This window comes from Acinonyx jubatus, chromosome A1 (assembly GCF_027475565.1).
Source record: "Acinonyx jubatus isolate Ajub_Pintada_27869175 chromosome A1, VMU_Ajub_asm_v1.0, whole genome shotgun sequence".
NCBI lineage: Eukaryota > Metazoa > Chordata > Mammalia > Carnivora > Felidae > Acinonyx > Acinonyx jubatus.
In genome coordinates, this window is record NC_069380.1 from 149,011,473 (window position 1) to 149,039,046 (window position 27,574).

A 27,574-nucleotide genomic window follows, 5' to 3' on the forward strand; every position below is an offset into this window, starting at 1 on the left:
AAACAGAGTCTATAAATCAAATGGAACATTCTCAAACCCTGAACTGTGTTTCCATATGCCTGTAGTCTATAGGTATTGAAATGCTCACCTATACTTTAGGAAAAAAAAAAAAAAACACAACATTTTGCAAAAATTGAATAAATGATCATTCGAAGCAAAAGCATGCAGTTCAAAAGCTAAACCTCCCATTGGAGAACAGAAAATTTAATGAGCTTTTAATGGAATGCAATGCTCAGAGTAGTAAATTATTTGTTAGTTGACGATGCAATCAGCATGCTGATTAAGGTTGCTTGGTTTTTTACTAAACATTAACTGAATGAAAACGGGTAGTCCTTGTTCTGCTTGGGGGGCTTTAAGGAAGCAAATGGACTTTCAGAACAGAGATTGTCAATAAAGGTGAGTGCACTCCAGGTGTCATTTGAATATGATGATAAAATACTTCTGATAAATATTTAAAAGCATTTTAAATCCACAATGTTCGCCTAGTGTATTGTGGACTCTGTTTAAAGAAACAGTGGGCCTTAGCAGGCCTAACAACAATCCCTCTATCTCTCTCTAGAAAGAAATATCTAGATCTGCTTTCTTTTATTGCAAAAGAGAAAAAAAGGGGGGGGGGGTGGTATGCTTTGAAAATATAAGCCAGCATGGACTCTGAGACCAAGAACTGTTTGGAATGTGAACCTAAAAAAAAAGACAAAAAGGACAAAAATCAAAACAAAGGAAAATATCCTGACAGCAAATAAAGGAAGAGACATCTGTTTCTCTGGATAGATGAAGATAAAATTTTAATTAAGCAGTTCCGATATTCTGATGTTTTCAAATAATTGCTGTTAGAATACATATATATTTTTAAATTTATAAATGACGGCATTCTGAGGGCAAGAAGTATTGTGAAATCGGAGTTATATCCTGTCTAATTTAGGAGGTGTGAAGGAGGGAATAAAAGAAAAAGAACAAAAATTGAAAATAAATTATGTGATGCTTCTTTTTGTTTTAAGATGGTTAATACAGAATTTACAAGGTCTATCATTTACCATATATTAATCAATATATACATTAACTTTAAATATTGTTTCTGAGAGAGATTTTGTTACTAAATCTGTTTAAATTGCTAGATTTCTTTTCCCCCTCAAAAGAAGGGTGGGTTTTTTTGTTTGTTTTTCTCTCTACCAATTGCAGAATGATGGGTTTGTAGGTTAATTTTCTTTGAACAGCTACAAAGTTCTTTTTCTATAAATCCTAATTAGTTTCATCATTGGTGATTCTCTGGCAATGATCAGGTACCCTTAATATCCGATAAATAACTACCTCTCACTTTTAACTATTCCTGTTTATGACCCAAGAGGTTAAAAGCCTTTGACTGGCATTTGACTTCTGACCTCATATAAATGTTATCTTATCAGTTCCTGCTTGTTAACTTGTATTGAGTGCTTGTCCCTGATGGCTTTTAGATAAAGGGTTGTGGGCTTTTTTCTTTTTTTTTTCCTTTTTAATATATTTCCTATAGGAACTAAACCATTTGCTTTGTTCTATGCCTAATGCACTCCAGTCTAGAGAGTAACCTGCTATAAATCTGTTATAAAGCCCCAAATATACTTTTATTTATTCTCGACATGATTTTAGTTCAGCTTTATGGGTGGGATTTTATCACTGAGAATATATATTTATTATAATTAATAGCAGTAATTACCAGTGATCTTAATCCTTTAACATGTTAGTAAGGAAGCTGGTTAGCTTGCTATTCTCTTTTAAAAAAATGCAAAAGTAAAAATAAAAAAACAATTTTAGCGTTGCATTTTGTACCAGCATGAGATGAGTTAGAGAGATAATTTATGGAAATCTTGTCTCCCCAGACTTTAGAAGTCTGCCTAATGAGAGAGTCATCAGAAAGATATATCTTTTTTAAAAAATCGAATCCAGACCATGAACAGGGTATTTTCCAACCTTTGGGGAGGAAGGAGGTGGCCTGGCGCCCTCCTTTGCCCTCTGTCCTAAGAATTAAGAAGGATTTCAGCCCTTTATTCCATTTGCAGCTGTGTGTGTTGTTCATACATTCAAGTGTGTATGTGTGTGAGTCTAGCCACTGTGTACAAATCTAAATACATTTGAATGTTTGCATTTTAATCTCTCCATACCTCGATGGCATCGTGAGAGTATTCTAGGCAGATACTGGTGCCTCCGAGGCTGCCTCATTTGCAAATGACCTACAATGTGATTTCTAAACAAAATATTACATTAATTTCTATGTGGAAAATAGGCAGAAAGGAGGGGGAAGAAGGAAGAGGCAGCCATCTTGGAGTCATTTTGCCTTTTAGCCTCCTTTCTCCTCCCAAGGCTCGAGAGTTAGAATATTACCTTTATTTTTAATTGGCCTTGAACGTAATGCAAGGAAGCACATACAAGAGACCTTTGTATTCGTGTTTGGGGTAGAAAAAAGTTGTAACCTCTTTGGACTTTAAATAATAACTGCGACTATAGACAAACTACACCTATTATTCTCAATCCTTCTAAATAAATATACATATAAATGAAGCATATGCCACAGCTTGTAAGAGACCTGTACAAAACCTATTAAGGGAAACAAATGTCTATTTGGACCATTCATTTACTACTATCTAAAGAATTAATATGTCAGTAAAGTTATCTGCCCTTCCTCCTCCCCCATTCTTTCTTTTCTCTCCAAACACACTCTCACATGCACATACACAAACACACCCATTCAGATACCCCCAATCTGGAGAAATGGCGACCTTGGAAAGTTGTTTTTTGTTTTTTGTTTTTTGTTTTTAAATAGGGATTCCTTTTCTCTCAGGTCTTAAGTATTTAAGAAAGTAAAAAAAAAAAAGAAAAAAGACCAGCTTTTTATTTTTTATTTTAATTTTCTGTGTGTGGAGAGCTGCTCTGGGTCTGTAATGTCCTAACACTGCTTTCATCATGCTCATATTCTGGCAACACACAGGTTTAACACAATTTGTCCTAACTTTTCATTTCAACCATTGCTTTTCTCAAAGTGGTCAGAGTTTAAAGACTGCAAAAGCAAAGGGAAAAGAAATACCACGGCAGGGGGAAAAACAAACCAACCCCCAAACTGGTGCTGGTATTCACAGCATTGACACATTCTCAAATGTTTTCTCTGTAGTTATAACACAAAAGCGCTTTCTTCCCTGTTTTGATGTGTTAAAGACGGGAAAGAGAGAGGACACTTGGAAGTGGTAAAATAAGTATTCGGAAGCACAGAGAAGGTGTTTCTTTTCTGAATATCCAGCATGTGTCAATAACATGTAGATGCTTATAGTTTCATATTAATTAAAAATTTTTAAACGGAGAGGGGATGAAAAGTTAAATTTAAGCAAGTTGTGTCAGATCCACTGAACTTTGAGCTATTGCCTTTCTGTGTGTAATTAGAAGTTCTGTGTGTAATTAGAAGTGCATCCGAAGCCAATCATTCTGCTATCTCTGAAATAAGGATATCCAGGATCCTAAGTCCCTCTGAAAAGGGTGTGAGGGGATCAGTAACAAATTAGTATCTAATTCTGGTATTTGGCAGAAGAAACCACAAACTTTATTTTTACTCCTTCAATGTCAGTAATCTGAACTAATTTTTCTAGCCAATATTATTTGCAGTTTGTTTTACTGAGTGAAACAAATACGGATTTGAAAGACAAATAATGACCTGATTACTAAACACTCTCTCCTATTCTGACGGCCAGATTCTCTGAGTTGAATCCCAGAGTCCTTTCCTATTGTATTTTGTGTCCTGGCTTTTTTAAAAATAAGATTTAAACATGTAAGCTAGGTCATTTCAAAATTGGTATAAGTTATACTACCGCTTTTTTATATTTAATTATCAATATATAGTGATAAGTGTTGGTATACCCAATGCAAAAAAAAAAAAGTGTTTACTTACACCAGTTTCTATACCAATGAAAATGAACTCCCCCAAACACTTTTGGTGTAGTATTTTAAATCGTAGTTAGAGGAAGAAGATGAAGGGGAATCAGGCTTTTGGTTTTTCTGTAGAGCTGCATCATCAAGATTTATGAAGTTACCTAAGGGTGTATTAAAATAGATTGCTTTTGTACATTTATATGTTTATAAACTTACCTTAGGAATATATTAAGAAATACAGCCCATTTGGTTTTTTTCCCCCCCATTCCCTACCAAAAATCAAACCTGCTCTGTCTGGAAAAAAAAAAAACCATAGACTTCTGTGATATCATGGACTTTTTTGTATTTCAGCAAAGAAGTAGAGCACATAGAGTCAGAAATATCAACATTTTTAGGACCTAAATTATTACTGTTAAGGTTTTATTCCTTCCTTTGGCAAGACCGATGGAGATGGATTTCTAATTTCCTTGGTTTCTGTCCTCTCTTTCATGTGTTTTTTTTTTATTTGTATAAATTAGCTTTGTCCTTTCTTAGTAGAATGTTTAATTTGGGCACATGCTTTCCCAGATAGATTCTCATTCCCACTGCCTCCAACTTGTGTTGGTTTTGGAGTGGGAAGTGGTTTTCCTCATTTAAAAAGCTTTGTAATTCAGACTCAGAGGGCCAGGACCTCTTTCTATCCATCTGGACATGTTCAATGGGTCACACCCAAGATCAGAAGCCATGTTCCTATCTTCCTTATGGGAAAATGATAAAATAATATCCACAAGCATCTGATACCAGGGGCACAGCCTGGACACACACACCTTGCCCTCTTCCCCTTGGCCTTGCATGCCCTGAAGAATGAATACATCCATCTCCAAAGCTGATGCTTCGAAGTGACCAGTCAGACGCTCGCAGGTCAGCTGGCTGTCCTCTTGGACAGAGGGTCCATAAATCAGAGAGATGTTGGTGTGGTTGAAAGAGGAAGGTAGTCTAGCCTGAGGGAAGCCACGTAAATCTCTCCCAGAGCATTGTTCCTGGTAGGGAGTGGGGGTGAGAGTTGGGGTAGCTCCTGGGGCCTCGAGCTGTTATTAATGCCCTGGCCCTCCTGCAGTGGGTGCTAACTTGTTGTGCATGAGAGCTGCCGCCACCCTTCCCAAACATCGGACCGCTTGGAAAAGTCAAGCACTGCTGAGCCCTGATTTTCATTTAATAGTCAAAACCAAGATGCATTTGGGCTATGATGATAGGACAGCTCCCTTGAAAAGATTATTTGAACTACAAAGGCATTCATTTAGGGCTAGCGATGTTGCAAAAGGGCCTGCTAGAAATTAGCAGCCTGTCCCGGTATTTGGAGAGCAAGAGTGACAACTTATTGGAAGTTCTCAAGGAATCATTTATATTTCACACTCCACTAGGCAGCTGATTTGAGATTGTCTGTTAGCATAACAAAGGCTCTGAGCCTGTGAACTTCAGAAACCTTTCGACCTCTTAGCTGCTGGCATGAATAGCCCCCAGTCCTGCCTATAGAGATCTCCCAAAGCTCCCCTGTTCGTGGCTAAATTGTTAATCAGGGTAATTTAATATAGTTTTCAATATGCCTCATCTCTTATTGGGAAAGGTATTCACAGCTTCCCTACCCCTGAAAAAAAGTTCTTTTATTCAAGTGTGAGAGGGGCAGCTGCAGACAGACCCCCATCCCTTGCTGCTCCCCCCACTGCTCTGTAGCAGCGGCGATGTTCCGAGCAGCAGCCCTAGCGAAGGGCCAGAAAAAGAAACTCGAACGATGATGCCTTTGCACGCACTCCAACCTGAACCTGAGATTCCAGCCTATTTACGCTAGGAACCGACAAAACAAAAACCCAAGGCTCAGCCATAACTGACATCTGAGAGCCAACACACACGCGCGCACACACACGCACACGCACACGCCACACCCCCTTCCCCTCCCTCCCTTCACCATGCTTCCCCTCCCTCCTCATCTCCCAGCTAAGCTTCTCTTCTGGCTCTCGACAAAATGCACCAGACCCCAAGGCCTGCTAATTTTCATTGCTCTCACTCTTGGAGGCAGCCCACACCGTCCTGCACGCTCCTTCATAGTCACCCTCAGCCCGGAGCCCGCATCCTTTCCCTGTGTCACATACACTTGCTCTCACCGGCTCCCTCGCACACTATCAATTCACATGCACATTAGTTAGCTGAAAAGAGCCAGAGCACAAATATATTCATTTTAATCCAGTTAAGACCTAAGAGGTCTCATAGGATATTATTCAATAGTTTGAGAATCAAGTATAAAACTCAGATTTTGCCACACTGTTTCATCTCAGAGAGGCCTACAACCTGCCTTTCTTTCACTTTCCGCCTGTACATAATGTAAAAAAATAAAATAAAGTGATTAAAAAACAATCACAAGCAAACCACCCTGTTCCAGGCAATCACTGTTCAAATATCATTATTTTGTCTTTTTTAAACGACCTGTTTCTCATACCCATGTACAAAGTCGTAAGAAAAATATCATACAAAGAAGGAAAAAAATATGAAGTCGCTACCTTTAAAAATTAAAAATGAGAAGACACAATCTCTTAATCTTATTTTTCCACGTGAGAATTTTAAGACTTCTATAATCTTTCATCATTCATTTTTACATGAGAATTTTAAGACCTCTGTAAAATGTATCTGAATATTTCCTGATTGCTTTGGTGGTGATTTTCTGTGCAATTGTGCTCTGTCTTTGTGCGGGTTGAGGCCCTGTGTCTTGCTTCTTCCTGGAACAGCCATTTCTCGTTAGCCCAGTCTTGGTTGGTGTACCACTCTCTCAGCCTCCTAAAGTTGGATAAAGCCAGGATCTAGTGCCTGAAGTATTTTCTTTGAATTTGCTCTAGTTAGAGTGGTCCCTGATGAGGGTGCGGACTTTGTTAACTCACTTGAGATCCTAGTCTACCTAGCATCTCAAAACTGCTGAGAAGGGAGACAAATTCTTTCTATAGGATCAGAGAAAGGATTACTAACCTCCAAACAGGAAGTACAAATATACACCCATAATTAATAAAACAAAACAGCCCAGCCTCTTTCTCAAGATAATTTTTCTTGGAATTAAAAAAAAAATAAAAAAAATACATTTCCTGGTCAATTTTAATATCTAAACAATGCCCAGAGGTGACACTTTGGAACAGAAAATAAAGTGAGTGTATTTGGTTATTGTTTCATATGGCAATCCCAAAATCTGCATTTTTCTTGAAAATAAATCTGACCACCTAAATTTCAATGGTGTGGAAGTTTTTAGATTATAAGCATTTTCATCAATAATGTATGCATTATTCATTTTAATGATAGGATGTTTAGCTTATTTTACTCTGTAAGTAGTGCTTTTCATTTTCGTGATGTCTTAAACCAGTATATTTAGAAAATATTAATTGATAATTACCACAAGTCACTGAATCAATATTTCTGGTTTCTCTTTTAAAAAGCCAAAAAAATTGAAGCATTCATATATAAATTAACAGAAATTTAACTTTCAAAAGATGGCTAGAGACCAAAAAATATTATGGCTTTTAAACCCAAGAAAGAAAAAATACACAATTTACATTTTTTCAGTGCTTTTGCTTAACATTTTTTCATTAGCCTTTCCTTCATTAGAATTTATGATCCATGTCCATCATTACACTTTTACATCTCTGATTTCTGTTAAATTTTCTAACAAAGGTTAATAAATATAAAGGAGTAAAAAGGTCTATTTACTTTCATCTGAAGTGCTCAATATTTCAAGGTTATTTGTATTTGCATGTAAATTTTTCCATGTTCTAATTTAAATTATCAAAATTTGAGTGGAATTAATTCTGTTTGGACTTAGGAAGTAACAGGGATTTTTTTTTTTTTAAGAAATTGAACAATGTGATTTTGCTAAATTATAACATTTTCTTGGTGTTGGGCCATCTAACATTCTCTCTAGCATGGCACAATTTGGGCTTCACATTTAAGGAAGGAAAAGGGTTGGGGGGAGAAGGATATATATTTGGAATGGTGTTTGACAGGGGGAATGAACGCAGACACCAGAACAATTATATTACAATCCCATTGGGAATGCCAGCACCAAATTTAGCCAGACTGATGGGGTACTGTCTAGACGGTCCCTTTTGTGTATCAGCTGTTTTTTCCCTGCTTTATTGCACTGCCTGAATGTGTGAGTTGAAAATGCATATGGATCCCCAACATAACCATTCCTGCAACTATACATTGCTATTAAACTTCTTCTCATTTGGCTGAGAATCAAGGATTGTGTATTCCTACTGTATTTCCTTTACAATATTTTGTAATTAAAATGCAGCTTACAGAACTAGTGGTTTAACAAAGCTTCTAAGACAAAGTAGAAGGTGCCTAGGCTGTTTTATTATATGACAAAATAAATGTACTAGGTAAACATTTCTATCTCCTCAAACATGTCCACCTCTTTTCTACACAAGTTGAAGAAAGCCAGGAAGAAAAGAAATAAAACAAGGAGAAGAAAAAGGCATAGCACATGTAAATTACCACCTTTCCTTTTGAAAAGGGCAAGGATAGAAAGAAAGAATATTTATTAAATGTTTACTGTGTAATTAATTGCAGTGTGTGTGGTTTTCCTTTTTTTTCTTTTTTTTTTTTCTTTTCTTTCTCTCTATTTGGTAAACCAAATAGAGTTCAGTAATCAGGGTTCTTGTGAGGGCTTAGAAACAGATTCTCAAACTCTTTTAAATACATGTTTACAAGATTACTTTAGTGTTATTGGGCAGATAGGAAATCCCAGAGACCTTTCACATCTGGGCAACTGTCAGGATTTTGTTTTGTTTGTCAAGATAGTGCAGGAAGGCTACTTCTTACTTATATGTGATTACAGTCTCCACACAAAACATTCATTGTTCAAAGGAGCAAGAAGGCACCCCTAAATAGGATACATTCCATGGGTGATAGGTACTAAGGTTGGATGCCTTTGCTAACAACCAAGAATTTGAAATGAGCACAAATTAATTATTCCAATGAGAAAGTGAGAAATAGAAAAACACATAATGCTCATCAAAGTAGGTATCAGATCTACCTCTGTCTACGAAAGGTTAATCAGCAACTTTTGTCTACAGTCGCCAAGAATTGAAAGGTATAAGAAGTTGGAATTCCACAAAATACGTCAGTATAAATAAAAATCAGGGCACAAATGAACCCACTGTTTAGAGAAGAGAACCCCATGTTTCATAGCGCAGATAACTTTTATTAATATGCACACACAAGCAGGAATTCTATATTCCATTTGCTGTAATTTTTTTCCCTTAACAAAAAGAGAAATAGTAAAAGTGTTTGCCCTTATTAAGGAAAACAAAACCAAAGGTAAAGTTGGTGATAGAAAAAAAATTAATAGATACATTCTGATTTCTTGAGCTCAATTTTGTCAGTGACTAAATGATGGAATTTGGATTTAAAAAATTTTCCATACCTTACCCCTGGAATTCAATAACCACCACCTACTAAGGACAATGAAGATTTCATCCATCTTTTGAGGACTGTGTGTTGAAGAGGGCTAGAGGAAAGAGAAAGTAAATTTTATTCCCAATTTTAATGAACAGGAAAAGGCTAGAAATCACCTACTTTTTGCTTTGAAACATCAGATTACAAATCAACCATCATAAAATATGATGATGGACACAGGATTGGGGAAACTTCCTGGTTGGCAGAGGTTTTGAGTCTTGACCAACTGACATTGAACATGGAGACCTTAGGTTGCACTTGTAGGTATCGATGCTAACAAACTCTGAGGCCTAAGTTTGGTATGATTGAGAAAAAGAAAATACAACCAAAGGCAGTGACAGAGAGCAAAAGAAACTAAGACTGGGAAATAAGCAAGCAAGAGAAAAATGAGGTGGGCTGGGGGAGAGCGGTGGTTGGGGGTGGCGTGCAGGGTGAGTGAGAAAGAAAGAGCAAAGAATGAATATTCTAAGCATTGTTTTAATCTAAAACAGAGATGCTTCCAGGAGAATGCATTTCAATGGAGCTGAGCCAAAAATAATTATAGAGATTTTCTTGTTTTGTTTTGTGAATGAAGAGCATCTCTTTTCTCTGGAGATGCGAGAGAGAAAGGACCAGAGCCAAGAGATTGAAGTGATGCCCCTCTGCCCCTTTGCTTCCACACAGCACAGTAGCAGACCTTTCTTTCTTCCCTTTTCCAAAAGCTATTGGCACTGGATTGTGCTAGGAAGAGAGGGAAGTGGCAGCAGGCCCTCAGACCTAGCTGGGTTTTCTATTCTAACAATAGCTTGTTTACTCTGATAAGGCTGAAGTACTGAAATTGGAAGCGAGATTGGGGTGGGGGGGGGCAGAGATACATATTTTAGGTTCTAGAAATAAAACTGAGCTATTTACAACTAAGAATATTCCCCTGTTTGAGATACTTGAAACTTCCCTTGGGGTTTGTTTTACCAATTACATTTGTTTCCTTGTTTTTCATCATCAATAGCAACCAATACAGGAAATAAAGTATTCTCTCAATTTTCCTCCATTTTTTTCTGTGATGTAAAAATCTTTATCTTGGAGCCTTTTTTACAGGGAAAAAATTGTCATATGTTAAAATAGCTTGGGCTGTGACTGAATTTTTTGTGAAAGCAACATACTATACTCTTCATGAAAACTGGAAGAAAAAATTTTAGACTAATATGAAACATACAGGATTGGGGGGAGAAACACACCAACATTAACAGACTTTTGGGAGGAAGGAAGTAATTATAACTCAGAACTAATACCTAAAGACTGTTCATTTTCTTAAGTCAAATTGATTTGTGTACAAATCACACTATTAAGTACTGTCTGAACCTGAATACTCTCTCCAAATCTCTTATTTTAGCTGTTGTGCCATGCTAATGTCCCTGTTGTCATTTTTATCATTCATAGATGTTAATTCTACAAGTAGGTTTAAGGCACCACTTTTATCTTTGTATTACCTGAATTTTTAAAAAGCAATTTCAGAAACCTAAGAACCAGTTCCTTTCCTCCACATCATATTTTACAGCTTGTAAAAACTGACATTCATTCTTTATAAATATTTGACCTGTTAAATTGAACAATTCTGGCATCCAGTAGAATAGCATAGCGAGCTTAACGGGTTAACACCATATAGGTAGACTTAATGGGTTAACATCAAAATGACCTTGATGTGAATTTAAAACAAGAAAAACTATTTGTGTTGCATTAGTAGTCAAGATTATCTATTGGCTTAAGTATAAACATCTTAGTAGCAAAAATGGATATAATTTTCTTTAAAACTTTTACATGTTAAAATTGTTCTGGTTTTTCTGTCAAAAAACTATCGAAATGTATAGGAGATGGCAGTAAAGTTGTATAATTCTATTATGTTGTTAAGGGTTTTTTTTTATTTCTTAAAGATGGAAAATATCTTCATGTACATGGGACTTTATTTAGGGATTTTCAAAACATGTTTTAAATGTCACTGTGAATATATTGTGTAAATCTATGAATATGAGTTTTATAAATCCACATTTAATTTAATTAATCATATTGATTCACTTGACATTTTTCTTCTCCTAAATCTCCCTTTCCTTTTTTTCCCCCAATCTCTCTATTAAAAGCAATTCATTCACAGTGGTAGACTAATTTTTGAAGCAGATTTTACAAAATAAAACCGACGATGGTTTTGGAAGAACTTTTAAAAGCATTCAACTTAAATTTGTTAGAAGTGGTTAAAATGATTATTTAAGAATTCAAAGTACTTAATCACACTAATCTTAACATTATATTTAAAACCCAATACCCCAAATGAGCAGATCTACTTTTTTAAAAGAGCACTTGTTAATATTAAATAATCAGAAAAATCATTAACATGCTTTAAAGCAAAACAAGCGATGAGATTAGCAACAAATGTTTATTTTGCCAAGTTTTAAAAGAAAACTTTACCCCTTTTAAAATAAAATAACTTGTAAAAGAGCAAAATATTTAGTGATATTTAGGATCTATTAAAAACCCCAATATACACAATTTGAGAATATATATTTGATTTTACTGTATCGTTGAAATTGTCGACGGAAAATATTAGTCTAGCAAAACATTTAGAATATGGTGTATAATAATTTATTATTAAAGGCAAAGTGATATACCACACCAACATATGCATTTACTATCAAGCTCTAGAACTAATTAGGAAATGAAGAGATAACGACAGATTTACAATTGATAGGTGTCCCAAAGATATTAGTAATAATAAGTAAGATAAAATGAATACAGAGCCCTAGGTACATGCATCAAGGTTTCTACATTTTCTAAGAGTATATAGATACATGTGTACAGATATGCTAAATGCAGATGTATTTGTCATTTATTTGCACTGATCATCATATTATAAAATGGATTTTTAAAGGTCCTATCTTGACCAGTTCTTTCCTAGCCCCAAATTACTAAACCAGTTTCAAAGCTTTGCTCAGAAAAGTTATATTTCACTTAAAACCAACCACAGATATTGCCCCAAAGGAAGTCTTGTTTGCTTGTTCTTTTCATTTTGTAGTGGTATGTATGGAGTCCAACAAGCAACTGTGGGGGGCGGGGAGGGGGAGGAAGCAGCAAGAAGCAATCAAAAGGATTAGGATGGAAACTTCCTCAAGCTTCACGGGCTTGTTTGCTGGCCACAGATGCCATTATGGTGTATAGATAAGATATGTTTAATATGAAGACTTTAAAAAGAGCCTTCACACTCCTGAAAATTCAGAGGCAAAGCCGAGCCTCTTTCTTTAGCCCATATACTTCACTACATTGGCCCAGGAAGCCTGGCTAAAGATAGTTTCATCCAGCTCACATGCTTGGGTTTTGTCACTTCATGTCATAACCTCCACATTACTTAAATGTAGTTTTAAAATGTGTTAAACGGAAATGCTGATATAAGCCTAAATGTAGCTGCACTTGCTGTTTCTGCTCTAAGTTCATTCATGGTAGTGGATTTAGTTAAAGGGCCCAGAACAGCCATGCTTAACATTAGGGAAACAAAATCCTCTTGGCTTCAATGGGGGCTAGGTATATGTCAGAGCAGTGGGGACTCACCGTAGATATTTGAGATAAGTACCTTCTGTAGAAACGTACACATTTCGTTGATGTCCCATATAATGTGAAGAAAAATATGCTGCATTACAAATAAAGCCCCATTAGCTTTTTTTTTTTTGATACTAAATGCTTTTGTATATATCTTGGACGCAGAGAATATGCAATAACATTTATGATAGTAATAGCTGACTCCAAATAAGAATGGCTAGTGATCCTAGGTGTCTATTGAATCATAATCAAGGACTACCTGGTAAGCATTAAGTGACAATAAAGGGTATTCTTACTAAAATATTAGATGAATTGATAATAAAGAAAATGGTCATTTTGACAGAAAAGCCAACAGAAAATAGCAGTAATTATGTGTGCCTTGTACACGAGCACACTGCATTACATGCAGTATGCAATATGCTATTATAAAAAAAAAAAAAAAGCATGGTACCTCTTCTGGATGATACAGCTGCATTAGGAAGTTTTATAGAATGGCTTATTTTCCAGAACACAACATTTAGCTTTTCCACATGCTCTTTTGGTAGAATTTCTCCTCCCAGTTAAAAACTGGTTTTCATCACACAACTGCATAATTATTTTTCTGCAACTAGCGATAATTACTTGTTTTGTGTATCTCTACTAGAGTGATTCAGTGTTTGCTGTTCTACCTCATAAAATGCATCTGTATTAGAGGCATGTGAAAAGGAGTATTGACCTTATATAATATATTGCTATATTGGTAGGGGCACACAGCGCTAATTCTTTGTAAGAGGCACAAAAGTCTATATTGCTTTGAGTTTTCCTTTTTGAATGCTATGTGAGTTTTCTGACTAAAGCATAAAACTGTGGAGGTAACTGAAGACAAGAAACCTCACAACATGGAAATTACTCAGTACACAAAGAAATTCCCTCTCAAATAAATGTACAATGGGTGACTGAATAAAAAAGGCCGTTGGAGGGATTTGTTGATAGTGGCATCACAGAAAACTCTGGAATCAGTGTTTGTGAGATTTGTCACACCAAAAAATCAAGAACAGATTCCAAATCATTCAAGAATATCTCATCATTTTATGTCACTCACAAAGCCCTTCACAAATAAAAATGAAAATTAAGCAGAGCCCCTCCTGCCAGTCTTTTTATCTTACAACAGCCTTTCTCTTTCTCTCTTTTCCTTCCAACTCTTATTTGTCTGAGGTTCTCCTTTCTTTCAAGTTTTCTTTAATCCTTGCTTTCCCCATGTCCCTGTTTAGTCTTATTCACCAGTGATGCCAACAAAAATAAACAGTCTGTTTAAAACAAGTGAGTCAATGCCAAAAAAGACATGATTGGTGTGTAGCTTATTTGTTATTTTTATTTTTTAGTGAAACTACACCTGTGGCATTGTCTTACTTAATTTTTTCTTATCATTTAAAAAACACAACACAAAGAAAATAGCAGAGAATTGAAGGGCTATTTAATGTCTTTGGATTTATTTATAAATATATGTAATGTTAAATGCAGCGAAATCCTTGTGAGACTACTTTCGTGCTTACTGATCCCAGGGTGCAGAAAGAATTAGCTTATCCAGGAAAACTCAAAGTCATAATTAGTCTTGTGAATTATAATAATCGGGTCTCATCCTACATTTCTTTCTCATGTGGTACTCCCAGTGGGAGTTCTGCATGAAAAAGGACTACAGGATTGTGCATTAATAATGGTATACCTGCGAAATATGAGCATTTTCCTACAGTGCCAATCAATGAAATTAGAAATCTGCCCCGTCTCAGTCCTATGCCCTTCAACCAATTAGAAGATTAACATCAACAGATTTTTCAAATTTCAAAAGGAAATTTTATTCTTAGTTTTAAAAATACCTCTTAAAATTATAAAATAAAACAGAAGTTTTTCCCCCTAATGAAATATATCTTTCACTCCTGACTTACAGGTATAAGGCTGTAATTAATATTTTTATTTTTTAATTTTTATTTATTGTTTTAAATTTTTTCTTAACGTTTATTTATCTTTGAGAGAGAGAGAGAGAGAGAGAGAGAGAGAGAGAGAAAGTGGGGAGAGGCAGAGAGAGAGGGAGACACAGAATCCGAAGCAGGCTCCAGGCTCAGAGCTGGCAACACAGAGCCCGACACAGGGCTAGAACTCATGAACCCCAAGATCATGACCCGAGCTGAAGTCATACACCCAACTGACTCAGCCACCCCAGCGCCCTTAATCTTTATTTTTAAAAAGTTACCAATGCTTACGTTTTGGATAATTTCCTCAAACAGATGGAAACAAAAGAGCAAGTAAGGGAAGAATCCATGAAACTCAGGAAAAAGCTTTAAGTAACTTGAAGTCTCTCAGATCAGCTATTTTTCCTAAACTGTTTCCTCAGGGTTGACTGACAGAGATGACCAATGGTTTTAGTACACAGACCTAGCCTAAATTCAAGAAAAAAAGGGTAATAGTTTACCAATCCTGAGGTGTTTATATTTTGTCACAGAAATACTTCGTATATGATTTACATTAGGATGAACTAGGCTTAAAAAAGTAGGCAGAACTCAATCACAACTGTACATGCATCTAAAGTCTAACCTGCATGGCTCTACCTTCAACAGGTGAATGAATAAACACCATAGTATATTAAAACAATGGACTACTACACAGCAATATAAAAAAATGAATCACTGACACATTTTGCAATATGGAAGGATTGCAACCTAAATATGCTGAGAGAAGCTAGAAAAAAAAGAGTACAAATTATTTATATAATAGTCTAGGAAATTCAAATTAATACATAGTGACAGAAAGCTGACTGGTAGTTGTCTGAAGGAGTGATCAAGAGGTGGGAATTAGAAAGAGGTATAAGGAAACTTTCAGGAGTGATGGATGTATTCATTGTCTTGACTATGGTGATGGTTTCACAGTTGTATACAAATGGAAAAACTTAAAGAATTATACAGTTAAGGGGTGCCTGGGCATCTCAGTTAAGTGTCTGATTCTTGATTTCAGCTCCAGTCATGATCTCACAGTTGATGGGTTTGAGCCCTGCATCAGGCTCTGCACTGACTGTGCGGAGCCTGCTTGGGATTTTCTCTTGTCTCCCTCTTTCTCTCTTCTCCTCCTGTGTGCGCTCTCTCTCTCTCTCTCTCTCTCTCTCTCAAAATAAATAAATAAACTTTATGAAATAATTACACAGTTAAAAATAAGAAGTTTGTTATATGTTCATTTTACCTCAATAAAGCTGTTAAAAGTAAATGAACTGATTAGAATGGATATAGCAATCAATCACCAATCAGAATGGATACACCAATCAGAATTTGAACAATAGGTATCAGGATTATCCAGGTAATTGGGACCATTTAGTTGACCATGAAGTATGTAGAGATTGGGATGGCCCTCTTCATCCCTTCCCTGATGTTTATGACCCCTGGAAAACCATTCTCCATCTTCTGTTGCTAAAGCCAATACAATTAGGAATAACGTGAGCATCACAACTTTTACATTCTACCTCGAACAGTGCCACAAGCCATGTGACTTAGGACAGGTGACAAAACTAATGTCAAAATATTACTCGACAATTGTTTGCAGTAGAGGAAAACTGCAATATATTTTCTTCTAGAGTAAATGGGATCCATCTAGAAAGTATTTCAGTTTTATAATTGTCTATTTTGCCATGCCATCTCTATAAAGATTTTATCCTCCCTTTTTTTGCTATCATGCACGTGATAAAAATGGAGTGGGAAGGCGAAATTGGGGATACTGTTATCAAAACAACATGAATGACCCAAAGATATCTGTCTCAGGTAGATAGCCTATGTGACATGATCAATTTCAACTCAATTCAGCAAAAATTTATTAAAATACACTGTAAGGTACAAAATCACCATATTCCAAAATCACTCTATCCTGGAATGGAGGACAACTGACTGAATGCCTTGTGTAGAATAAAGGATTAAGATAACTCCAGGTTATTATTTTTAACTGTTCTATTTTATTTATAGTGAATGTTGTGTTTATTTACTTACAACTGAATTTTTAGATGCATAACTTGAGTTTGACGAGAGCCCATCTCAGGGACAGAGAAAAAAATAGTCCTCCATAGTTTTTAAGACTCTCAGTGACTAAACTGAAAGAAAAACATATGGGGGGAAAAACTGGAAGCAAATTGAATACATGTGCAAAAGTGACATTTTACTAAAAGAACATGCTTAAAACTGGGTTTCTTGAACATATGTCAATGAAATTGAAAATGAAATGTAGTCAGTGAGTAGAATGTATTTCTGAATGCAGAAGAACACGTGTGTTACATTACCTGAAATGGAAATGTTTTTTCATCTTGTCCCACTATGATTTTTTTATCCTAATTTTAGAGATACGATATTAAAAATATGTTAAAGAAAACAATTCTGTTTAGGGATTTAGGTACATTTTAGTCTTTAAAAATCTCCATCATTTCGCCAGGGTCAATCCTCACATCTCATAGATTTCCAAATTAAAATTTGCAAAATGAAAAATGTGCCACTGATCTTGGATTTAAACTCATAATTTATGTTAGTATGTAGCTAATTCTTGAATTTTAAACCTGTGTACAACAGCTATGGTTAAATATTTTTCTGATGTTTTTTCAAAATAGAAAAAAATAAGAGAAGTTCTACATTGTACTTTGTTCATTTCTCCTGGTTTTCTTTTTCATGTCTTCTTTCCTCTGTTCTTCCTTCTTTTTCTGTCACTTCATTACTTAGCTTCTGATTTTTTCAGCTATTGTTAATGTGGGTCAGTGACCAAGACTTTGTCTTAACCTTGAAGATGCAATTGCTTTAGGCAAGTCCTCACGCTATTTCTCCACTGTGCTTAGACGTTAAAAGAGCTCTTCAGATACAGTGTCTGTGAGATTGTTTTCTTTTGTTACCATTCAGCACTGGATTTTAATTTAACCAGGACCAGTTTGGTGATAAATGAATTCAAAGGGTTTTGAAGAAAAAATAATACAAAGAAAACAGTAAAATAAAATAAATAAAAAACAAACAAAAGGTTTTTAAGAGGTCCCACCACTGCCATCTCCCTACCTAATTTCTCATGTTCCATATAATCTAGTCAGATGAATACACCTTCTTCCCTTCATACTTTTTGGTAAGAATCAAAAAAAGCTGTCTGGAAGTGGATACATACAGGGGAAACCCTGTACTTAGATTCCTGGAACTGGGGACTCTTGCTAGAATAATCCAACGAACCTTTGGTATAGAGACAAGTAAAAGAGCAGATTTCTTTGCTCTGTGGAATAATCTCTTGGTGTTCAGTGATGGCTGCTTGTGGTTGAGATGCTCAGTCAACTTCTATTTCTCCTGCACTCCTTACCTGAAGGAAGATTTAAAGTGGCCATGGTATTTTATGGCCACATTCCAGATATCTAGGTGTTTCATCTGTATACATTGGCAAAAATCCACCCTACTCATCTCATTGTATTTTCTTTAGGGCCCAATGTGGTACTGTATGTGAAATCACTTTGCAAACTATAAAAACGTGATAAAAATGTGAGTATTGTTTACTGGAAACAATAGAACACTAGAAACTGATGTGGTATATATATATATAGCATTATCAGCCAGGTACATATCGATCAATTCAGGACCTTCATTTTTTAGGTCCTGACACAAACACCTTGTTTGTGCAGACAGACTTTTTTTAGTTCACAGAAAATCAGATCATTAGGTAGGGCTAACAAGCTGTTCCTTGTGATGTTTTCCCATGTAATCTGGAGGAAGTATTGAGAGAGTCTGTCAGCACTGAACCATTTGGACATGGTAAATCTTATCAGAAAAAAAATCTTGTCTTAGAGATATGTGAAAAATGTCCATGGACAAGCGATTTAGGTGATATTGCTAATAAACCCTATCCTCTATTACCGCATACCCATTCTCCAGCAAACTTACAGACCCTCCTTTTCTCTCATTGATCCACTAACATAAAGTCTTTTTCTAATTCACTATTATAAGTAATTACAATTAGAATGGATTTATTAATTAATGTCTATTATAATCAATAATTAATCTGAACTATACAGTATTTCATATAATCTGTTCCATAACTCTTCATCTTTAGAAAGAGAATTCAGAGTTGCCTCTGAGACAGTGGAACTCATGAAATCAGTTAGGGACTATAGACAGAACAAAGAAATAAAACTATTTAGCACTTCAAAATGAACAGCCAAACAGGAATTGCAAATCCCCATGTTTATTTTGCCTGTAACAGGTTAAATCACTTAAAATTGGAAAAATCAATGCAATCTTCAAATTCTACTTTGTACAGTGTTTTTATTCATCAACTATGCAAGGAATATGATAATCTCAAAGTTTTACTCAGAGATATATAATATTTAGACAACAAAAATTTTATTTACTTTCACTCAAATTTTTGTAAAAAATAAAATCAAAAGAAAGTAGTTTTTTAACTCAGAGCCTGACACTTATTTGCAAGAAATTGATGTTGATCGGAAAACAAAATACTATTTCAATCTATGTCTGAGGAAAGTTAGGAGAGCCTTTTAGAATATCCAAGTTCCATGTATTTACTTTAAAATGGCAACCTTTGCTAACTACCTTATTTACCTGCAACGAATTATTTTTACAAGTGTTTACTGTCCTTTCCAAAGACTAACATATCATGTCAACACTTTTTCTAATATAATGTCAAGCGGCAAGAATTATACAGAATACTGTTTCAAAGTAAGCAAACTTATACTGTGGGGATGACTGATGTAACCTAAGCAGATATTATAAGCAGAGACAGATACAGGCAAAGTTTTTGCCTTAAGAGATCCTAAAATTAAGTTGGATTAGAGGAGATACAGAAGACATAAAATTATACCTGTAATTTACCTTTTCCCCAAATAACTAGCTCTGTTATTACCTTCTACTGATAATTGATTTATGTATGGCTCAATCCAATAATTTCCTACTTTTATATACAGTGGAGGGTAGTGGCTTCCTAACTTCTATATACACATATAGGGCTTGAGACCACGTATCTCAAGAACGTTGCTGCACGACATCTTTTAATATGTCATTGTTTAAGATCCAGCAAGTATGCACCTAGTCTGCTAAAAATAGCCTGCAACTGATCCCACATTTTCTTTAGTGGTATTCTCACTGGCTCCTCCCCACAGTCTTGCTGCACCAGTCCCATAATACGCATGGTCTGACAGCTATGTCCGGTGTTTTCTTTTATCTATGCTAGCATACGTATTTGGTCAATTCAGAAAAATAAGCAGTTTATTTTAATATTTAGTTGACCATCTGGGTGGCCAATTAGGAAATAACTGCATAAAACAGTCAAAAGACTGTAAGATTCAGAAGTAAGACGATAGCAGGAGGGTGGAAATATGGGCTTAAGAGCTACTGAAGAGAGAGAATCAATAGGATTTGATGACTGATTGGCTGAAAGAGATAAAGGAGAGGGAAAAGCCATGGATCATACCTTATTTCTGGCTCTAGAAATGGAGGTAATCATGAAGCCATTTGTTAAAATGGGAGACACAGGAGGAAAAGCAGATTTTGGGTGAAGGAGATGTGATGAATTCAGTTTTGCATAATTGAATCATAGGCTTGTCTGTAAGACATCTAAGTTGTGATACTGATGTTCAGTTTATAGTTAAATACAGGGTGTACAGATCAGGCAAGAAATCTAGCTTTGGGATGTGCATTTGAGAATACGGTATTTAAAAAAGCTAAATGGTCTAACGTATTTTAAATAAAGTGAAGAAGTAATATACAACAAGGTTTACTACAAAAGGCTGTTGATGAATATGGCTAGTAGAGTTTTAGTAAAATGATGGAACAGAAGCCAGATTCCGATGAAGGAGGAGTAAATGGAAAACAAGGGAATGGAATCCTTCATGCTTAAAATGAGAACAGCTACTTTTTCTTTTTTTTTTTAAATCTCAGGATTAGAGCCAAAATTAGTTATATATCTTCTAAAAAATTTAAAATGAAGTCTTTTACCTTTCTTTTGTATCTATTCTTTATTCTCTCAGGTATCTGTGCTGAGGTACTTTATTTTCAAGAGACAATGTATATGAAATGTTTAGCACAAAGCCAACATAGTAAATGCTCAAGTAATATAACTGCAGGTATTCCTTCCTACATATGTGATTCTAATCCACTTCTGAAAACGTGTGGGAAAGCAAAATTTTTTGTTGCAAGAGCAAATATTTCATTATTTTAAATAGGAAAAATAATAATGCATTCTTAGTATAAGTGAAAGCCCCAACCAGTTCCCAGTTCCCCTAAACATCATTTACACACTCTAACACATCTATATAATAATTTACTAAGGATTTATGCATTATAAAAATACATAGTTCTTGATTATTTAACATTTAATGAACACACTAGTGATTATGTTGGTGTGGATGAAAGACGTTATGAGATTACAGATTACATTTTGCTTCTACACTGCAATGAATATGCGTTCTAACGTAAATAAGCAAGAAGATATGTAAAAAATACATATTAGATGCAAGTAACAACAAAAATATAAAGAAGACATTTTGGCTTTAAATGGTTACTCTCAGAATAAGATTCAGTGATGAGGGAGACCTTTTCGCTTAATAATGCATAACATCGTTGAACAAGGCCAATGTTTAGCACTACGCTATTCAGAGAATATCAGAGATATCAACACATTGTTTTCTGTATCCTGTGCAACTCTCTGAAAGTTACATGGAAATTCATGGTAAGAATTTTAGATTCAAACACTAAATTTGGGGTAAATGTTTTTAAAAGTTGCTCTTACAACTTTTAGTATCATGTGGACCCGTGATGTGGGTGTGCTCTTGTTATGGACATGTGCAAAGCAGAGCAGGAGTTCTCAGCTGGGAGAGATTGTGCCTCCCAGGGGATACTTGGTAATGTCTGGGGGACATTTTTGGTTGTCATAAAACAGAGGTCAGGGATACAGCTACACATCCTACAATGTACAGAACAGATCCTCATCACAAAGAATAACCCAGCCCAGAATGTCATAGTGCTGAGGTGGAGAAACCCTGAAGGAGAGAGAAAAGAATGGAATCAAACCAATATTTCAGAGGGAACCTCAACTGGAATAAGGAACAGATTGAATATTGCAAAATCAGAAGTTGGAATGAGTTGATGTTATTAGCTTGGGGAACCATGAAGCTGATCAACAGCACTAATAAATCTACGAAAAGGAGCTACTTGGGGAAGGGACTGTGAGAAAAAATATTAAGTTTAGTTTTTACTATGTTATACACTTCAGGTATGGGTGAAACATTCAAATGTATGAAATAATTTTAATTCGTGCAGGAGTTTTTGTCTAAGTTTTCTAGTCATTTTTTTTAAATAAAGCATTTAAATACTCTTCAGGTTATAAGTCTGAACTCTAACTCAGTCCCATACATCATACCTTTTTCACATGTAAGCTCAGCCTTCAAGAAACTGCAGAAGAATGAGATTACTACCCCATTTAATGGATGAGAGAGATGAGGCTTAGAAAGGTTAAGCAACAAAGGTGATACAGCTACTAAATCATCATATTAAGATTTAAACCAATGTCCTCTAAGTCCCGAGCTGCTTCTAAAATAATTTTGTTTTAGTACTCAGTTGTGCTCCAATTATTTCAGACAATCCCCTGCAACCACATCTTTACTGACCTTTATAAGTAACTTCCCCCAGCTACACACACACACACACACACACACACACACACACACACTCATGCACACACACTTTTAAATACATTTTTTTTGTTCTTATAAAAGTAATATATGTCAGTGCAGAATTTTGGAAAATATAAAGAGTAAAGTCAAATGGATAAAAATCATCATTACTTCCACCACTTAGAAATATCTACTAATAAATAAATTTTAGGTAATGATTTGAATTTGTATTGTTTTTCTTTTTCTCCGTTGACGGTTTTGCTGATATCCAGTGCTATTGCTAAAATTAATCACAAGGAATTAGAAAGAGGAGATAAAGGGAAAGATGGCACACAAGCCAGAGAATTCGCTCTCAAATTCATAAAGAAGAAACTTGGGTGAGGTGGAGGTAGAGAGGGAATATCTAGAGTCTCTCTTCGCCCAAGGAGTACTAGGCACTTAATAAGTCTTAGTTCATCTGTCATCTCTATGCTCCGCTAATGACAAGATTAAATTGAAGCTGCACATTCCAGAGTGCTTATCATTTCCAGACTCGGTACTAAGAGCTTTACTCACATTATCTCATTTTATCCCTGCAGCAACTTCAAGTAGGATATTATTATTTCCAACTTAGAGAAGAAACTTAGGCTTCAAGAGATTTTAAAAACTTGCCAAGTTCCATATCCAGTAATTGGGGAAGCAAGGATTCTACGGCAAATTTGTCTGGTCATAGAGGCAGTGTTCTTACTCTTTGCCTATGCTGCCTCCTCCCACTGCAGAAAGCCAGGTGTGGACAAATACATAATTCAGGAAAGTGAGAAGAGAGCACAGAATACTGTCTCATGGTTTCTAGTTTCAGACTTCCTTTTTTTTTCCCTCTCTCTCTCTCTCTTGATAGGAGTAGGCTGACATATGGCCTCCGGAGTATGGTTCCAGGATTCAGTCACTAGGTGTTTTAGATTTGATTCCATTGGAAAAATACAGTGTGAAAGTAACGTGCGTGAGAAGATTAGTATGTGCCCGACACAAGAGTTCGCTGAATGAATGATCAGAAGAAAGGAGCTCCACCAAACTGAAGACCCTTTCTCAGGAGTAACTCTAATACCAAGTTGAGTCAGACTCCTACCAAAGTTTACCACTTATTGACTTGGAATAGTTGCATTTCAACAGAGAGATGCTGGCTGACTGAAAGGACTATCACATGCTTCTTTTCTTGAGGTGAGACTACTGCTCATGGAAAAGAGATGAATATCAGAGTTAAAAACTGTGGGATTAAAAATGAGCACATTTGGGTTTGAATTTAAAATAAATAAGCACAATTCCCTTGTTTTTGACAAACATTTGGAAAATGTAGTCTTTGGCTTTTAGTTTTAGGCTGTAGTATGGAGCTGTTGTAGAAAAGACTAAATGAGTAATATTCTGGCTGCATTTTCTCAGCCAGCTCTCCAGGTTGGGAATATTCTGTATCTGTGGAAACATGCTCTTCCTGTAAGGCTCAATGTAGATCATTGGTTTTACATGAAGGCCTCTATTAATCTAGTCATTCACAGACATTTTTATGCATAATTGTTGGGTAATAGTCTGTGTTTATTTTTATGATAAATGTTTCAAAGCTACTGTTCTCTGGGGTTCTCACATAAAGGAAAATATTTATCTCATTGGAATTTTAACCACACTACAATTAAAATGAAATGCAATCGATAAAATATTAATGCAGGTATGTTTGAAGATCAACTACTTAATGATTAGGCCCCTATCTATCATTCCCTAGCTTTCTGAAGGTCAATATATAGCAGAGTCAATGAGTTAACCAGCAAATCAGAAATACAATATCTGTCTAATTGTGGGTCTATTATTAATTTCTTAATGAAGTGTGTGACTTGTTGATGAGAGTTTATGCTGCCTATTCTTTTTAAAATCTCATGCCACGCTGGGTTGTTACTTCAAAGTCTCAGATAATTGAACATTATTTTTAATGCTAGATATCACTGTAACACTATAGGAAATAGAATCATAGGATGTGAAGGGAAGAAATGGCTACATAGGTCTCTTCTCACCCTTTCTTTTGGAGAAAGTGACACTGAACATCACTAAAGACAATAGAGTTTCTCAGTATCACACGGTTAGTGGTGAAGCCGACCCAGAACCCAGGTCTCCTGATTCCCAGGCCACTGCTCTTCAAGACTCCAAGCCACTGAATTTCAAGATTCCAACCCAGGGTCTGGTTCTGCAGATGCTGTGGGTAATTTGCCGTGCAAATTATGAGCCTGGCCTTTTATTTCCTGTACTGTTTTCTAAGCAAAGTGAAGTAGGAATTAAGTAGGTAGGTAGAAAGGAGCAGCAGTTGCACTAACTGGAAATTTTCTCTCATGGTGGCAGGAGCCAGGTGCATTTTTGAGGCTACTTATGGTGAGGGTGAGCCCCCACCTTCTACTTGGAAGTGAGTATCTGAAATGACTAGCACCAACTTTAATCTTATAAAAACTACCACCTCTAGGTCTCAGGCAGAAGGAAGAACTCCTTGGAGTTCCTGCCAGGTACAAGGGATTACTGAAAAATAATGATATCTCAATTGCCATTATGGTGTTTTATGTTGGTAATAGAAGTCAAAAAATAACAATGAATTTCTCCACTAATTTTCCATGGCTACTTTCTATATGAGTCAACTTTAATAATTCATTTTACTTTGTGCTGGGTAACAAAACGGTTCTAAGTTTTGGTCATTTGTGTGACTCCGCAAAGGAGGAAAGAAAGTTCTTGAACTGAGGTTTTACTCTAAGCGTACAAAATTATAGCAAAAAAAAGAACACAAACAAAACTCTAAACAGAAATGGCTATTCATTTCAGTTTTCACTGGTTTTCGTAAAGGGCGAGTGTGAGCAGGGGAGGGGCAGGGAGAGAAGGAGAGAAAAGAATCCCAAGCAGGCTCCACACCCAGTATGGAGCCCAACTCTGGGCTAGATCCCTTGACCCTGGGACCATGACCTCAGCTAAAATCAAAGTCAGATGCTTAACCGACTGAGACACCCAGGCACCCCTCATTTCAGTTTTTAAAACATTTACTTTCATCATGTAAATGGTCACTGGGCAGTCAGAACAAGGTAAAGAAAATTAAGCTTGGCAATATTATCAAAACGGCATCAATTCTCTTATCAAAATAGAGTACCTTTGTTAAACTGATCCCAGAATTTGACCTTCAGCACTGCTCAAAAAAGTTTCAACTGATTTAATGACATTTTTCAATTTGATGGTTAGATAAGGGGCAACAGCCAAATCAGACGGGCCAGCTGAATCCTAATTCCTGCTCTTATCCACCCACATTTCCTCATTACCTTCTCATGTGTGAACAAGTTAGCCAGAGTCATGGAGTAGAGAGAAGAGTCAGTTCTTTCTACAAGAGGTTTGTGTCTCAGCTTTCGAAGCACCGGAAGAAAACGTACCTCTGTGTCTTTTACATGTCTACAAACTGAAATTCCTGGTTTGCAGTATAATCAAGTGTGATAGCAGGGCACCTGGGTGGCTCAGTCGGTTAAGAGTCTGACTTCTGCTCAGGTCATGATCTCACAGTCTGTGAGTTCGAGCCCTGCATCGGGCTCTGTGCTGACAGCTCAGAGCCTGGAGCCCGCTTTGGAGTCTGTGTCTCCCTCTTTCTCTGCCCCTCACCCGCTCACGCTCTCTCTCTCCTTCAAAAATAGATTAAACATTAAAAAAAGAAAAAAAAGCTATAGCTGGCAGAGGTCTTGGACAACACTCAACTCTGTGTTTCCCAGGTTGAGGGATATATATGGACCACTGGTGTATACAAGATAATTTTAGCAGGCATATCGATACCAAAGAACACAATAAGAAAGTTTGCATTATTTCAGGTTTTTTGAGACTTCTAATTATATCAGGAAGAAAGTCTCAGACTGGGGCAGACAAAGAACTCTCTACCACTTTTCTCTTGCTTTTTAAGAAACAGAAAGCAAGCCTCAGGCTCAGTCTTCAGCAGACAACCCTGTGGAGCTAGAATTTAATAACACTGTATGGTTTCCACTAAATAAATTTTGTCCATTTACTTATGGCGGAGACACAAAACTTTCTTTTAAGATACATTTAGTTAAGTTAAAAAAAATTTTAAGTTAATTCAGGACAAAAATTAAGTAAACATTAGTTCAGGGAAGACAGCAATGCAAATATTACATAAAGGCTATAGTCACTGAAACAGTAAAAGTCACAAAGGTGCTGGGGAGCTGGAGACTGACTCACTGGATAGGTGGGAAACTCAAAGCCTTGAGAGGGCAGAAAATCCCAGTCAGGACCGTCTGTAGTCCACAGGCCATTTGCCAAGTAAATGTCACTTCTCTTTTTGAATCATTTCCAAAAAATTACTAATTTGAATCATTTTGCTTAAAATGGCTTTTCGGGGGCACCTGGGTGGCTCAGTCAGTTAAGCATCTGACTTCGGCTCAGGTCAAGATCTCGCGGTTCATGAGTTTGAACCCCATATTGGGTTCTGTGCTGACAGCTTGGAGCCTGCTTCAGATTCTGTGTCTCCCTGTCTCTCTCTGCCCCTCCCCCACTCACACTCTGCATCTCTCCCTCTCTCAAAAATAAATAAACATTAAAAAAATAAAATAAAATAAAATGGCCTTTCGGGGCACCTGGCTGACCCAGTTGGTTCAGCATCCAACTTTGGCTCAGGTCACGGTCTTGTGGTTCATGAGTTCAAGCCCTGTGTTGGGCTCTGCTAACACATCAGGGCCTGGAGCCTGGTTCAGACTCTGTGTCTCCCTCTCTCTCTCTCTGCCCCTCCTCCACTCATGTTCTGTTTCTCTCTGTCTCTCAAAAATGAATAAATGTTAAAAAATTGTTTTTAAATAAATAAAATAAAATGTCCTTTCCCCTATCGCTTTGTGAATACTACACATTAACTTTGAGCTTGAAAAACAATGAATGACAGGAGTGACTTGATAAGATTATTTCAGAGGAACTGTAAATATTAGGAAAATTAAACTATATTTGTGAGACATGGGCTAGCTGAGAACC

At 36.2% G+C, this 27,574-nt stretch overlaps 1 long non-coding RNA gene across 1 annotated transcript in view; it reads left to right on the forward strand.

Moving 5' to 3' along the window:
- Positions 1-245: 245 nt before the first annotated feature.
- LOC113593549 (uncharacterized) overlaps positions 246-27,574 on the forward strand; it is a 39,279-nt gene continuing 11,950 nt past the window's right edge. The window contains exons 1-2 of the long non-coding RNA XR_003413761.2: positions 246-396; positions 23,445-23,764. This is a non-coding gene — a long non-coding RNA (uncharacterized LOC113593549). The remainder of the gene's footprint in view (positions 397-23,444; positions 23,765-27,574) is intronic.